Source organism: Strix uralensis, chromosome 3, assembly GCF_047716275.1.
Source record: "Strix uralensis isolate ZFMK-TIS-50842 chromosome 3, bStrUra1, whole genome shotgun sequence".
Lineage (NCBI taxonomy): Eukaryota > Metazoa > Chordata > Aves > Strigiformes > Strigidae > Strix > Strix uralensis.
In genome coordinates, this window is record NC_133974.1 from 106,374,024 (window position 1) to 106,389,153 (window position 15,130).

Here is a 15,130-nt window from a genome sequence, read left to right on the forward strand (position 1 = left end):
GGGACTTCAAGAGGCTGCTCCATTGGTCCTGTGTTAGAAGAGGGTGTTGACTGTAGCCATGATATTCAAGGTAGATATTTGTGTAACCTTTTCTTAAAGGCTTCCAGTCACCAACACACCCTCCCCCTGCAACCTATTCTGTCATAATTTATCCATCATGGACATGGAAAATAGATTATTCCCCTGCTTTTTGTGGCAGCTGTTTACATACCTGAAGGCTGTTTTTATGTAACACCTTCAGTCATCTCTTTTGGCTGAGCAACGCCAGTTTACTCATTACTCCATGTTTTATAGCTCTGTAGTAATCTCATTCCTCTGCAGCACCTAGTGGGGTAGATGCTTCTGTTTTAACTAGGAACCACTGATAACTGCTTTCTCAGGGGAGTTTCCCAGTCTTGCAGCCTACCTACTCTGTTTTTTTGTCTAGACCATATCTCCCTCGTTTGCTAATGAGCGTGTCAGTGTCCAAGCTTACTGAAGTCAAGATGAATGCCATCTGCGGTTTCTCTTCTATTTGCAAAGCTTATTATCCAGTCCTGAAGGCACTTCAAGTTGTATGGACACTAATTGCTTCTGACAAGTCCATGTGAGCTGTTATTCAACTCCTTGTTTCCTTCCAGGTGCTAACAAATAGTTTGTTTGAATATTTTTCCACTCTTGTTCTGTCTTTAATTCCTCACTACTTCTTATTCCCGTCCCTTCTCCCTCCCTCCCCCCGCCCCGGCCTTTTTTGTTTTTAAATGAATAGCATAGGTTGCTCTATTCAAACCTTCTGGTACTATGTACTTGACAGTATATTTAAAACTGTCTTTTCTTACATGTAAGTGTAATTGCTACTAGAAGCAATAAGGAACAGTAAAGTAGATAAGGAGTAATGTATTAATTTGTGGCAGATCTTTTCAAAAGTTTAGGTAAGTGTAGAAAAATGTTCAGGTATCCACAGTGCTTTGCATCCTAGACTGTGCATTAGACCTGCATTGCTTGTATAAGAGAGGTAGAAAAATGGAGGGAGGGGCTGAATGTATCTGTGCCCTGGGTCTCTGCCTCTAATCATGGTCTGTGTCTGGGGTTTTTTACATTGTGTGTGGCCCTTGTTCACCAACTGGTCAATTAATTGGTTTGTAGCTTGCTACATACTTGGAGAAGTGAGATAGACCTTGGGAATCCCTTTTGTGGAAATATATTGCAAACAGTGAATTGAGTTGCTGGCTGTGTATAAAAGTCACTTGTCAAATTTGAGCAGTGTTATGATCATACCTTTTTTGTTTTAAAAATCAATCCAAGGGATGATGAGTAGCATTCTGTAGTATCTTTTATTCAGGGGTCTCCACAGATGCTTACAGGAGGCTATCAAATGAGAAGAACAGAGCTTAGCTCTGACCCTCCCCATCTTGCATTATTATTGTTGTTCTTTTTTTCAGATGGAATTAGGATTTGGTGCCCTTTCAAAAAATGGAAGCTATGAAAAGAATGGAGAAATAACTTCTAAGCATTTTCTCTCAGGCCTCTATTTTGAAATAACCAAATGATTTAAGAAGTAACTTTTTCATACTCTTTTCAAGAAATCAAAACAAAGCTGTATCATTTTCTGACTGAGCGTACAACATTGGCTAGATTTGCTATTCCAGAGCATAAAATTGACATTTATGAGAAACATAATATTCTTGGTTCTTTGGGCTTTGTTTCTTTGGATGGGGACTACTCGAGTTTCATGCCAGCACAGTACCTGGCCCAGGTCTCTAGGACAGTGGTGCTTTGTCTCCTGCAATTATTAGTGATTTCTGAGCATCATTTTTTCTAGTGGCCTATATTTGATCCATGGATTATGTTAGTTTGCACATGAGCCCATCTTTTTTACCTTTCTTTTCTCTTCCCTTTTGCTTCAAGTCTTGGTGGCTCCCTTGCTGTATCCAGGTGTCCTTCCTTGTACTCTTGGCAAGGGAGAGGGGGATGTTATGTGTTTGCAGTGCTTTTGGCAAGTGGTGCCACAGTTTAACCAGAGATGTGGTTTATCCTAAGTAGGTGCTGTTCACCTAATCGTTAGATTAGCATTTTGGTAACTTATTTTCAAAATGAACTATATGTTCATGTACTGGATCCTCAGCTGCCAAAACTTCAAGCAGTTGTGTCCACTGCAGGGGAAACTGCCCTGGTTTATTCCAGTTGAGCTGAGAGCAGAGTCTGCTTCTGATGTGCTTGCGTTGTATTTCTTTTAATTACTTTTCGAAGTCAACTGCGAAGTTTTAATTTTTATAAGTGGCAAATCTGGAGGGTAGGTGTGCCATGTTTAATCTCCCCCAAACTTGTTGTTTCTATGTGAGAAGTCACTAATTACTTCTTCCTTCTAGAAAGTATAGTTAAGAACTCAGCTATATACATGGTGAGGTAGAAGGTGAGATTACAAAGGATCTGCTTGGCAAGTGGTTTGTTTCTCCACCATTGCTGGCATGTCCTTTTTCATTTAGTCTGCTTTTAAATGCCAAGTGTAAAAGTTTTTGGAAGTTGCCACTTGCACTACTTTTAGAGGCCACTTGGATTATTGGTTTAAAATAGATGCTTAACTGCCAGCTATAGTTAGGTGAAATATGGAATCACGTCAAACCAAGTAGAAAACTACACTGCATATCACAGTCTAAAAAGATGCTAATTTTTTTTCTTTTTTTTGGGGGGGGGGGGTGTTAGTTCTTCACTTTATTCTTTCTGGTCCACTCAATTGTCTTCTCAGTTTTTATCATCCAGAGGCCAGAACTGCCTAAAACGTAATGCAGCAGCTCCATACTTCTCTTAGTGAGCAAGGTGGACACCAAGGTAATGATATTGCTGCCCTAAAACCTGGTGTCATGTTTTGATGATTACATGCTTCAGATGTGTCTACATGGTTGAGTTTTGACCCACTGCATTGCTTTTCATATAGGTATTCAGTCTTTGTTGTCTTTCATCAGACTCTGGAGCCACTAGATCTCCTTGCTTAGCTCTGACTTCTCTCCATTTTTATACTATCCTAACGGAAAGAGATGTCCAGCACTGAAAGGAAGAATATTTTTGTGTGTGTGATCCCAGTGAATTTCTGTAGTAAAAGACTTATTTTCACCTTTCCTTGCAGTCTGAGAACACTATTTTTGCTGCAGTGTTGCAGTGAGAACTCATTTATCTGCCATACGCTATCAACCCTTGTCTTGCCATGTCCTTCCAGTTGAAGAATTTTTTTTGATTATTTTCTCAGTCATTTTAATATTTGTGATTACTTTTTGTTATGGTTTTGCGCCTTCTAGGTTCCAGTAATGCTTTTTTTCATATGTAAAATAATCTATTCTGTAAATTTGAAAATGGCAAATATTTGCTCTTTGTTACTTGGCATGACTATAGGATGGTTAGCTGGTGTCCCATACTTCTCATTTGAATGTGTGATCCTGTAGTGTTATAGTGTTTGTGTATCATATATACAAAGCCAGGAAAAAGGCATCACCTCCTCATTGCAGATGTAATTTGCGTGTGTATTTTGAAGACACCTTCACTGTGAATTCTGAAGTTCCACCTCTGAAATGTGGAGCTTTTCCTTTCGACATTAAGTTAGCCTTCGGTTAGGTAGAGCTACAATAGTCCTGAAGCATATCGTGTTTTGTGTAAATATGTACAATATTTCACTGTCACATGTTCTTTTGTATCAGTGTTTAGAAGGACTCTGCCTCCAGGGTATGCAACCAGTACTACAAACAGAACACCCTACTCGACAGCAAACTCTCTGAACAGTTCCCTGTTTTACAACCTACTTTCCAGTGTCCCTCTGCATATGGTTCTTAAGAAGCTTGAGAATCCTGAGTAATTTGTGCAAGTGTCATATGACTAAAGCAGTAAAGACTATTTCTGGAGCCCTACTTCTGTAGGCACAGGTCAGCTGAATACCTGCAGAGCCCCACCAGTAGGAAGTATGACTAATATCACATGTAGAACAGAAAATTTAAAACTTGCTGTGAAGAGCCACCATAGTTTTCATGCTCCATTGAACTAATGTGTTTTCAGATCATTCTTTAGGTTATTCCGAGAAGCCACTGATGCATTCTTAGTCTGTTTTGATCTTTAAGAAATGCAGACGTTGACTCTGTAATTGCTATCCATATTCACTATCGCAGTCATGGTGTTGTATGATGCAATTTGTGGAGCTCTTTCATTGAATGTGATCTCTGTCTGGAGTCTGCGTTAGTTTTGGATCCTTCTGAATCATAAATGGTCAGAACATCTTTTTCTAATATTTAGTTGGATATCATCTTGTTAGTCTGAAATATATATTGTTTTATATTTTTGGTTTCCTTGTGTGCATATATGTGTGTGTATGTTTGTATGCATGGCTCTTTTTCCAGCGAATTTTGTCTCAAACATTTATGTGTGCTCAAAAAAGCAGAAAGTATGTTGCTTGCAAATATGAAGCCAATTTCTTTTGCAATTACTGCAAAAATTGTAAAACAAAATAGGTGAAATTTCAGGTGGAGGTAAAGGATTAAAATTAATTGACCAAAAATCTCCATTAAAAATAGAAGGCAAAAAGTCATCTGTTGTTAAGCTTGGGTGTAGTTCCATTGTCCTGGTGATACTGTGAGCCCACTCATCGTGTGTGTCCATACCCTTGTCACTCAGATACCTCTAGTGCAGAGCTGTCCTGCACTATACTTTTGTTATCATGATGTCTCCTTCAGTGACTGATAAAACTCACCAAAAAAAGGAATCAGAAACTCAGTCTTGGTGATGTGTATCTAAAACCCAGTCCTCTGCAGGTGAATCTGAAGCAGGTGGCTACACTCAGAGTGATTGATATTTGTAACATCTCGGGAAAAGACATTTATCTTGCGCTTTGGAAAATCCAACTGGATCCATCGAGCTGTTTTATTTGGACACAGGAAAACTAGTCTAGCCTTGTAAACTGGAACAGTCAGCTATGAATAGCACAGACAAGAACTAAGTGCCCACTATGATATGAAGTTGTGCCATTTCCTCATGTGTTAACCTGTCACAAGGAGGGGCCACACTATAGAATAACAGTCAAGTGTCTATAATGCCCCGTGTTACCTTGTGTACTGTGAAAAGAGAGTACCTACCTGCAGCAGCCGTCACAGTGAACTGTACCATTCTGTTCTCCTTATTCCCCAACTCTCCTCTTCCGTTCCAGACACTAGAAGGTTAAAATATAAAAAGTGCATATATTGGAACAAAAGACTTAATCCTTTTTCAATCTGTATATGATTTTACTCCAGACAAGGCAACTTTCCAGATTTACATTAACCAGTATTTGAAATGGGGTGGTTTTAAAACTCAGAAAGCTGTCTAGGACATCTTACTATGTTAGCCTGAAAGGTTTCAGAAAAATTATCTTTTTCTTTCTTTTTTTCTTTTTTTCTTTTTTTTTTTTTTTTTTTAGACTATCAGAAATAGCAATGATTTGTGATAGCAATAACAAATATTAGAACTTGAAAAGCTCAAACTCTTGACTGTAGTTTTTTGGCAATACACTTTTTAGCTTTTTTTTTTTTAATCATATCGCTGTTCTGAAGCGAGCTGAGGAGGCTCTCACTTGCTCAAAACAGCATTATTTACTTACTCTTAATGTGCTTGGACCAATGAAGGTTGGAAACCACAATTTAGATCAGGTTGGAAAAGAGTGGTTTTGAGTAAAAAAACAGACTGTTGGAATAAATCACTTCTAGTCATCAATATCTAGAACATTTCTAGCATCTAACATAAAAAAATGTTCAAATGGAACAAGAGAGTCTGAGAAGCAATGGTCTTCCCACATCTTGCCACTAGTCAGAGGTTCTTGCATAAGTGTCTGTGCCAAGTATTGGTGTCTTTTCGGATTCAAAGAGATTTTGTTTGTTTCTACTTCGTATTTTGAGAGGTAAAACCTGCATTTCAGTCCAGGGCAATGCAGTTCCAGATCTGGTATCAACAAGGAGAGACTGAAGTGGAGCCATTAGTTAACAATATTCTATGCTTCTCTCATGTCTAATATTGAGCTGAGTTATATCTATTGCCTTGGCCATCTCTCCTTCACAACAGGAGAAGGCGGGAATCTTTTTGCCCTTCCCAGCAGGTGGCTGTGGCAGACCATGGCAAGATACTGCCCTCTGCACACATGGCAATCTCTCTTTACCTGCCAGTAGGGTCTCGTTACCTGTGAGCAGTTTAGGTGGTCAGGCTTAATGGTAGAAGGATTCTTTAGCTGGTGGTTTAATGTATGGGGTTTTTTTTTTTATTGTTCTGTTTAGCCTTACTGCAGGCTGTCCTAAAGGCATGTCATTATGGAGTAGTCCTCTTTCCTTAGCTTCAATAGAGAAATGCACTTCTCACATGAGGAGGACAGTGAGCTTTCATGCTTCTGGGAATTAGGTTAGCAAGGCACAACTTTCTGCCTCAAGGTATGTGAGCACCATATAGCCTATATTGGACTGGTAAAGTTATATTTGATGTGAATTTTCTATTGCTGAGTAAGATGACTTCTTATTAACACTACCTCTCAGAGGAAATATTGGACACTTCTACTTTCAGCATATTGTGTAGACGTCTTAGTTGGGTCTTCTTTGCTTCTTTCACAGACACTACTAATTCAACAGTGTTACAGCTTCAGCCAGGTAAACCATTTAAGTGACGAGTTCTGTAATTTGCAGTAAGAGGAAAATCCATTTACATTTAGTTACAGTGCCACTGAGAAACATCTGAGACCACTGGCTGCTCTGGAAGGAGGAGAAAGATGTGTTTATTTCTTACCCATGTTTTGAATTCTACACACTGTATTATCATTTTTCCCCATGCTGATCTATAAATGCTTCTTAAACAAGTCAGTGCATCTCACTTAAACGAGTCTTTACAACGTAGCCAGCTAAACCATTCAGAGCTAAATACATATCAGTATGTAGGCATGGCCAACCACTGCGTTCACATGGGAGAGAAGTTTCTAAGCTGAGAATCCTGTCTCTTCCTAACTCGTTGTGCTAGACATGAAGCATCTAATCCATGCAGTTAAGTTAGTAGGAGCAAACATTAAATTCAGAAGAGCTCTTCCAGCCTTAGGGGGTCTTGCAATTTTGAACAGAGCACTTGGAAGTTAGCGTTTGTCAAGACTGAACCTGTACAGACACAGCCCTACGTTAGCAGGCGAGAAATGCTTGGAGTTTTCCTTCCCAAGCCATGCTGTGTGATGCCATTCAATAACACTTGATTATAAAGAGGATTTGAACTTAATGGTTGCTTTATGACTCTGTTCTTATTGTTCAACATCAGCAGTATCTTTTGCATGTAAGGAAAAGGCCAGGTAAATGCATCCTCTTCTGCCTTCCTAGCTGTGGAAGATAGCTCCAAGCAGATGCCTTCAGTCTGGCTTCCCTGATTCATTCAACGGTAGGGATAATTATGTATAAGCAGGGCAATGATCAGATGTGTGCCAGACTCTTCATGCGGGAAAGGCCTTCAGCTGGCTCTCAGTGCTATTCTGTAAACTTTGTTATAAAATGTCAGAGGTTTGCATGCACTGATCCTTGCTGTTGTGCAGATGATAATGTCACAGGGAAGGCTCCTGTAGGCGGACAAAGCATCACAAAATGGCCTTTAGCTTCTTTCTCTTGTCTTTCATTTATGAAGAATGATAAAAATGTAAACATATATTCAAGATTGAAAAGTTTATTTTGAGACACTGTACTTTTTGGGGACTCTAAAAAGGCAAGTAGCACTTGTCTCTTCCCTTAGGAAGGCATTTCTCTTAACTATGGTTTTGATCGGTAAACAATGTTTATACAGTCCCGGGATTTAATGTCTTCATTTGAATTGAATAAAGCCAGTTGAATACTGCTTGGCACTAGGCAACAAAGTACATGTGTTGAGATGCCAAGAAGAGACTCTGCTGAGCTTTAGATGCTTCACATTCCAGACCTGTTACCTTGTAAGTGTAATATTTACAGGATTTCAGTCCAGCTGGAGATGAAGAGCAGACCTGTGAATGAGAGGAGAGTTAGGGAGATTTTAAGCTTGAGGAAGAAAAGCTTGAATGAGCTGGTGCAGCATGCTAAATTCTTCCCAGGTAATTGACTTACATGAAGACATGTAAAGAACAATCACTCATGGGCAGTTTATTCAGGCTAAAATCAATGTGCATGGCAGTAAAAGAAAAACAGGAAAAGGAAGGGGGGAAAAAATGAAAGGTCTACTCTAGCCATGGATGAAAAGTCCCAAGCTTTTGTGTTTGCAAACATGAATGGATTCTTACAAGGGCACAAGAGCAGTTTTAACACTGTACCTCGTGTGCAGACTTTGCTTTTGTACCTGGGTGGCTTTGTCTACTTAGAGGACTTATCCTTTAGAGGAGATTGTGGTCCAGGGTTCAATCAGTGCTTGAAATCTTGTTTACAAACAGAGCTGGTAAATGAGCAAAGCTGAATGACTGGAACTCATAAACATTTTTCATCCGTGCAAATCTAAATCCAAAGCCTGAGGAGAAATGAGGAAGCTTTGCAAGATCACCCCGATATTGCATGTTTCAGTCCCAAGTGAGCGCTGCTGGAGAATGATTTCAGATTCTTGTCTACCAAACCAAAATATTAGGGAGAAGCTGGATCCAGTTCAGTTGGCCTTTATTGGATTATGCCTTCATGCTATTGTAACTGAAAAAAATGCTGCGATTCCAAATACGATGTGTAACAATTGTGCAAATTCCTTAATCCTGTTTTCCATTCATTTATGTAGTAATTAAAACCATAGACCTGGAAACTGTTTTCACAGGCAACTTCCATTTGTAGAGGCCTATTTAATTTCGTATATTTTATGACTGTATATTCAATTTTGCTCTTTTACCCTTCCAGAAGAGAGTGAAACTTGATGGTGTTACCTTCATTATCAGTCTGCGTATTGGCTCAGTTTCTTACAAGTTGTACATTATTTTGCTGTATGGAACATGACAGTGTAATTGGGGGGGGGGGGGGGGGGAATATTTCATTTTGTTCTCCTTAGAGGGCACCATAAAATTCTCTAATGAAAGAATAATCATAAGCTTAAGAGGAAGGAAAGTTTTAAGGGACTAATTGAAGAGGGGAAATGGCTGAGTGGTTTAAAGGAATGAAATGGTGGGAGAGCTCCAAGTGAGATGAGGCAGCAAAAGTAAAAGAGCTACCACCAACTGCAATGAATGATAGATGTGCACTTAAAAACTGTGGTCATGGGGCTGTATAAGTATGCAGATAGAGGGAGGAAAAGGATAGTTCATGGTTTGTTCAGGAAACAGCAGTTCAAAGGTACATTGCCTTATGTGCGGTCCTCTGCAGCCACAGGTAACAGGCAGTACTTCATGCTCCAGACCTATTACAGTAGGACACTACCCCTTCTAGGTCCACATTCACAGGAAAAGCAATTTAGGCCATGGTTTATAGTATACTCGGTACAGTCCATGACAGAGCAAAGACCGCCAGCCTATTAGGTTCTGTGGGGTGCACTATTTAATTTGCTCTCTGTGCAAGGGGTCTATGTTAACCAACCTCTGTCAGTTAAAACTGTGCTCTTCCCATATTAAAAAGAAAAAGTTTGCCGGAGACTGGATGGATCTATCTTTAAGAATTTAATCCAGACTGGTGAGGCCTGGAGAGTGTTAGTAGCAGGTGCCTGTCCATTGGCCAGCTTGAGATGAATGGGATGAGCTCAGCCTAGCAGGTAAACTTCTGCATGTTCACAGAAAGTTGACGCTCTTTTTCATCTCTCTCACCAGAAGTTTGAACTGGAAGGCCACTAACAGCATAGGTATGAAAGCTATCACCCACTATTGCTCCTGCACAAAGGAGCCTTCTCCAAAATACAGGTTGGGTCAGTTGGGAAAGCAGTAACAAAAATCACATTGCAAGTGTGTGGTGCATGAAGGGTTTGGTTCTGTGAGCTCCTCACTCTGAGAAGCTTCACAAGGACTGGATTCACCCTGTTCTCCCTCACTGCTAGGGGTTCTGAGGCAGGAAGGGACATGGTTGTGTAGGAGAGCTCATAGGATGACTTCAGGAGGACTGTGTTTAGCGTGAAGCCAATGCCTATGCTCCTTCTGTGAAGCAGAGTAGTAGGCTTATTGCCCTGTTATTCTACTAAATACTCAGACTGACTTTGCCACTTACCTCGCACATATTCGCTTCCAGTTGGTTGAACCACCATGCAGATGAATAAGTGGGGAAATGAAACGCTTGACTTGAAAACAAGAGAAATGATATTTGGATTATTCTGTGCTAAGGTAGAGAGACGTATAAACACAGCAGTATGAACAGCTTAAACTGAATTGTGAAATAGCCTGAGAATGTCTTTTCGCTGCCATTTCCTTGATTTCAACACTAGTGAGTTTGTCATGTATGACGGCTTTGTGGTTGTTGTGACACTGTTGGAGAAAATTGGATTTGGGGAAAGTTTTCTTAGTTCTTTAAATAATTCAAAATGTTTTCCAGTTGTGCTTTTTTTCTCTCCAGTGCAGCTTTGTTCTGCAGTGGTACGTTTTTTGTGAAGTAGATTTTTGTATATTGTGTTGCATCGCCGTAGCAGTGTATAATCCTCAGGATATATCCAAGGGATTTCCAGCCATCCTCTTGGATTTCATAACAATACTTGCGATTAGAAGCCTTTCTACCCAGAAAATTAAAATGCAGAGGCATATTTACAGGCTTAAAAACCAGCTCAAGTCATCCAGCACTAAAGGCACAAGTCAGAGCCTGTGATGAGCGTGTTTGCTGTCAGAGTGCAAGCTGTACCGAACCGACATTAAGTGAATGGCCTAGTTTTACAGACATAGACATACAATGGGTAACCACAGCTTATCTTAAAAGAAGTATTAAGTCTGTTTCCTTGGAGAGCTTAGCCTTATAAACATACTAGCCTGATTTCTAGCATTGAAAGTGTATGCCTGTGCTTCTGTCCAAGTATCAGGCTTAATCGTGATCCTCCTCACTGGAGCTGCCTTCTGGGGTCTCAGAAAGACCACCCTGGTTCGCAGATCTGGGGAGACCTGACTTGGGTTGTCCCTGCAGGACCACTGTCCTGTGGCTCTCACGAGTGGCCCGACCCTGCAGGCTGACTGCCTTCTCTGCCTTCAGCGTTGCTGGAGGAGCGCTGCTTACTTCGCCCAACTTGCACCCGTGGGCGCAGGGGTGTCGTGCCCATGGGCAGCAGGTCCCTGAGGGGCTGCAGGATGCCTTTGTCCCACCTGCCACCCCGCTTCGGGGCCTGCGGAAACCCTGGAGCTGGGAGGAGGGAGAGATGCGGAGCGTGCGCAGCTGTGTGCAGGCGTGCTAAGCTCCTCTTGTATGCTGATGGGGAGAATAGATTTATAACAGAAGTAATTTTTTTTGGTGAGTCTGATGGATTCAGTAAAAGTATGTCTGCACAGTATATATTTTTTAAATATAGCTCATTAGTAAATTGGCACTGAGATAACACCATGAAGCCAGTTTTAATCCTGCTGGGTGGGCTGTCAGTGCAACTGTAATTTATGAGAAAGGTGCCAGGCAGAGGAAGGATATTGAGAAAGTCTATGTATGTTTATTATTTTTTTAAACACACACATACATCTAACCTTACACCTAATCTGCTGTTGAGAAGGTAAAGTGTTTTCTTAGATAAAAATTATTCAAGGTTACTTGCGTTTTGGGAGTACGATGACTGCTTGGTGGTTTTTAGTCACTGCAGTTCGCATCCCGATGTCTGTGTAAAGCAGTACGATGTACAAGTAGTACAGCTAGAACTGTGATGATGTCTGCCTCTTCAGCCTGACGACAGAGAGGTCTCCTGTTGCACATTGCTTCTGAAGATATCACTTCAGTAGCATGCAACCAAAAGAAGGTTGGGAAATGAAAGAGAAAAAAGGTCTTTCTTAGGAGGAAAGCTGTTGGTCAGTCTTGTGAATGGCAGAAGGTTGATCTGATCTCTTGTAAGTCAGAGGCCATTGCAACTAGAAACTCAGCTGAACAGTACCAGCAAATCAGGTCTTTCTTTGCCATTGAGAAAAGTTTGTGTTCCCTGATGAGTTTTTAATTTTTATCCCCCTTTTTTCTTTTTTATTTTGTGGGGTTTTTTTTGTGTTTGTTTTTTTTTTTGTTGTTGTTTAAGAGGAGATAGGCGATTGTACTTGCAATTCTTGCTTAGGATTCCTAGCCGAAAGAGGAGCAGCCCTTCATGGAGAGAGATGAAAGACACTAGGAGTATTTTTCTTACATTCCAGTGTAAGCAGAATAGCAAAGTACATACCTGAGAAGTTTCCAAACACAACACACATCTATTTACATATTTGATTTCATTGGTGATACATGATAACCTGGGATTTCATTCAAAGGATCCTGATGGGGATTTGAAAGGAGTTCTTCTTCCCTGAACATTCACAAAATAACTGCTGAAAGCTGAAGGACCTTTTGTTGGCAAACTAAATTCACAGAGAACAGGAGGCAGAGAGGCTGGAGACAGTTTTCTTGTGCTGAAAGTCCTCTCTGTGCTTACAAGCGTAGGGGTGAATTCCTGGCCCTTTTGAAAGTGATGGGACTGTTTTGTCGGTGACTTCAATGGGATCAAAACTTCACTCATGTTTCAGAGAGGCTTTGGTAACTCTATAACTTGTTCTAACACCTGTTGACAGATATAGCAGCTTTCCTGTTTGCTTGTTGCGCATCTTCCCAGCAGAAAAGGATCTGTCAGCTCCCGTCAGGAGTGCATGGTCATGGGCTTGCTACAGTGGCATCTGAGCCAGGAGCGAGGGACACATCTGAAGATGTGTGTTTTCTCTCTCACTATTAAAACCGTACTGTTGTATAAGCATCAGTGAGATTATAGCAGGGTTATGTTTGAGACAGTGAGCTGTTGTGCTCTTTCTTTCCCCGTATGTTTTAACCTGCCACAAGACTAAGATTTCTTTGTTGAGAAACAAAGATAGCAGTCTGGTTTGTGTTTACATTCTCTCTTGGCTCCTGTGCATGACAGGTGATGTGCAAATAGGACTTTGAGGAGAATTGAGGTCAAACCTTTCAGACTTTCTAAGATGTGTGGAGATTTGTATGTGCTGAAAGATGGTCCCGAATAGAAAAATCAGCATTTGCTGCTCTCCAGAATACTCCCAAGTAACTAGGTTACCCCAATTAAGCATTGCTCAGTGGCTCAAAATTTAGACCTGAAAACAGCTCTCATGATGCATCAGTGTTGTTTGCATTACCCAGCCTCTGCATTTCAGCATGGATGAGGAGAAACAAGCCAACAGCCTGGAAAGCTTTAAAGGCAAGCAGAGAGCCGGAGGGTCTGGTGAGTTCACATAAGGGAGTTTTTCTTTAGGAGATCTATTTTCAAGCAACCATAAAGGCAGGGGTAGAAAGTGTCCACTGGGCACCGTGCACCTGAGGGGGACTCACAGGTGTTGCCGTGAGAGGTGCTAATTTACCCCCGTTTCCAGCTACTCTAGCTTTTGCAAATAGGCAAATAGCCTTTCTTGCTGGGAGAGAAAGATCAGGTATGGGGCTGTGCTACGCATGCTGCTTTGTCCTGAGATGGGCCATCCCTTAGGAGAGACTCCATGCTCCTTTTTAAGAAATAGGAGTATTTGGTAGTGGTCGCACCAAGTCTGCCTGCGTTGGAGTTTTGTTTTTCTTTTCCTGAAAGGGACTGGACAGTTTCCCCTTTAATTTTAGCCAGAGGTTTCAGCGATTTCAACTGGCTTTTGATCCTCCTCCAGCTTCAGAGGTTTGGATCCAGGCAGTTGATTCAAGGCTCAGTGCTCAGTCTGATTCTTCTATAAATTAATACTCGGGAGCTTTGTTTTACAGCAGAAGTGTTATTCTAAGCAGTCCTCACTTTCTTCAGAGTTGCAGAAGAAAAATGCACTTTCTTAGAGGAATTCAGTCTTATTGAACGGAATGCACTCTCAGGACAAGCAAGTTTGTAAAGGACCAGGATTGTGGCTTGTAATTGCCTCAGGACTGCCCTGTAGCTGTACAGTAGTAATAACAGAAGTTTTTGCAGTCTCTGTGCTGATTTACCTTAGCATACATTTGAAGATGTAAATTCATGCATGCAGTCTGTAGTCCTTACTTTCAGGTATCTTCCTATACATTCCACAAGTGTTTTCTTTTTGTTCAGGACAGCCTTTACAGGCAACTGATTTCCTCCAAAATAAATTTTGTAGCTTGTCTGGAAGGACTATGTGTATTTCTCTTAAGTATTTTTCTCCCATTCCCAAAACACATCCAGATTTTCTAATCATCTTTGCAAATGAACAGTGATGGGGCAGAGGAGGCCTAGAGAGGTTAGGCTAGCATCTCCCAGGCAATACACCGCAGTGCTTGCAGCCTGTCCCTGAAGAGGGTTATTCTATGAGCACTGGGTTTTGATCACACACACTAGTTCTTGCTGCCTCTGCTCTCACAGCACGTCATTGTTGTGGGGTATTTGTTCTTTAATGGTCCTGTCAAGGAAAACACAGAAGCTGATCACACTGACACCAGTGGACCGGTACTGTGTGGACCAGTTAGATGAAGGCTGGAGATGATACATGATATCAAAAGCAAGGGAGGGAGAGGAAAGATATGCAGGGGATTTTTCTGACTTTTCTGCTTCTTTGGTAGATTTTTTTTCTGGGTAGCCAAGTGGCTTGACCTCTAATCCTGCAGATATGATTTTGAATTTTTTTATTCATTGATATTTTCTTCATATGAGACTACACTCCAGCTCACAGAGGTTGACAGAGAATTTTTGGTTTAGGTTTTTGGCCAAGGTGAGCTAAGGAGGAGGCAAGATCTAAGGTGAAGGTTTTTTGTAAGTGTCAGCACCCATGGCTGTGGCTATCTGGTGAAGAGAGATCCATCTCTGTTTCAGTGCCAAAACCCAAAACTGATTTTCAAAAGATCACATGAACAGTTAGGCCCTTTGAAAATCAGGCCAGAAACATCCAGTTGGAAGACTTCATTCTAGGGACATTTGGAAAAAGAGGTTAATCCCTTTCTGCCTGCTGCACATTAGTGCTCATAGCATGGCCTGGGAAGGGATGCTTGGTCTTTCTGTGAGAGCCTGCACCCACGTTAACTCTCCATCCCCTTGCAGCAGGAGTGTGTGAGGCACCAACATCTCTCTGTCATTCGCAGGAGAATGATCGCGTGGACTT

General features: G+C 41.2%; 1 protein-coding gene across 1 annotated transcript in view; it reads left to right on the forward strand.

Annotated features, from left to right (window-relative positions):
* TGFB2 (transforming growth factor beta 2) overlaps positions 1-15,130 on the forward strand; it is a 66,294-nt gene that overhangs the window by 19,368 nt on the left and 31,796 nt on the right. The gene's annotated exons all lie outside the window — the stretch shown is intronic.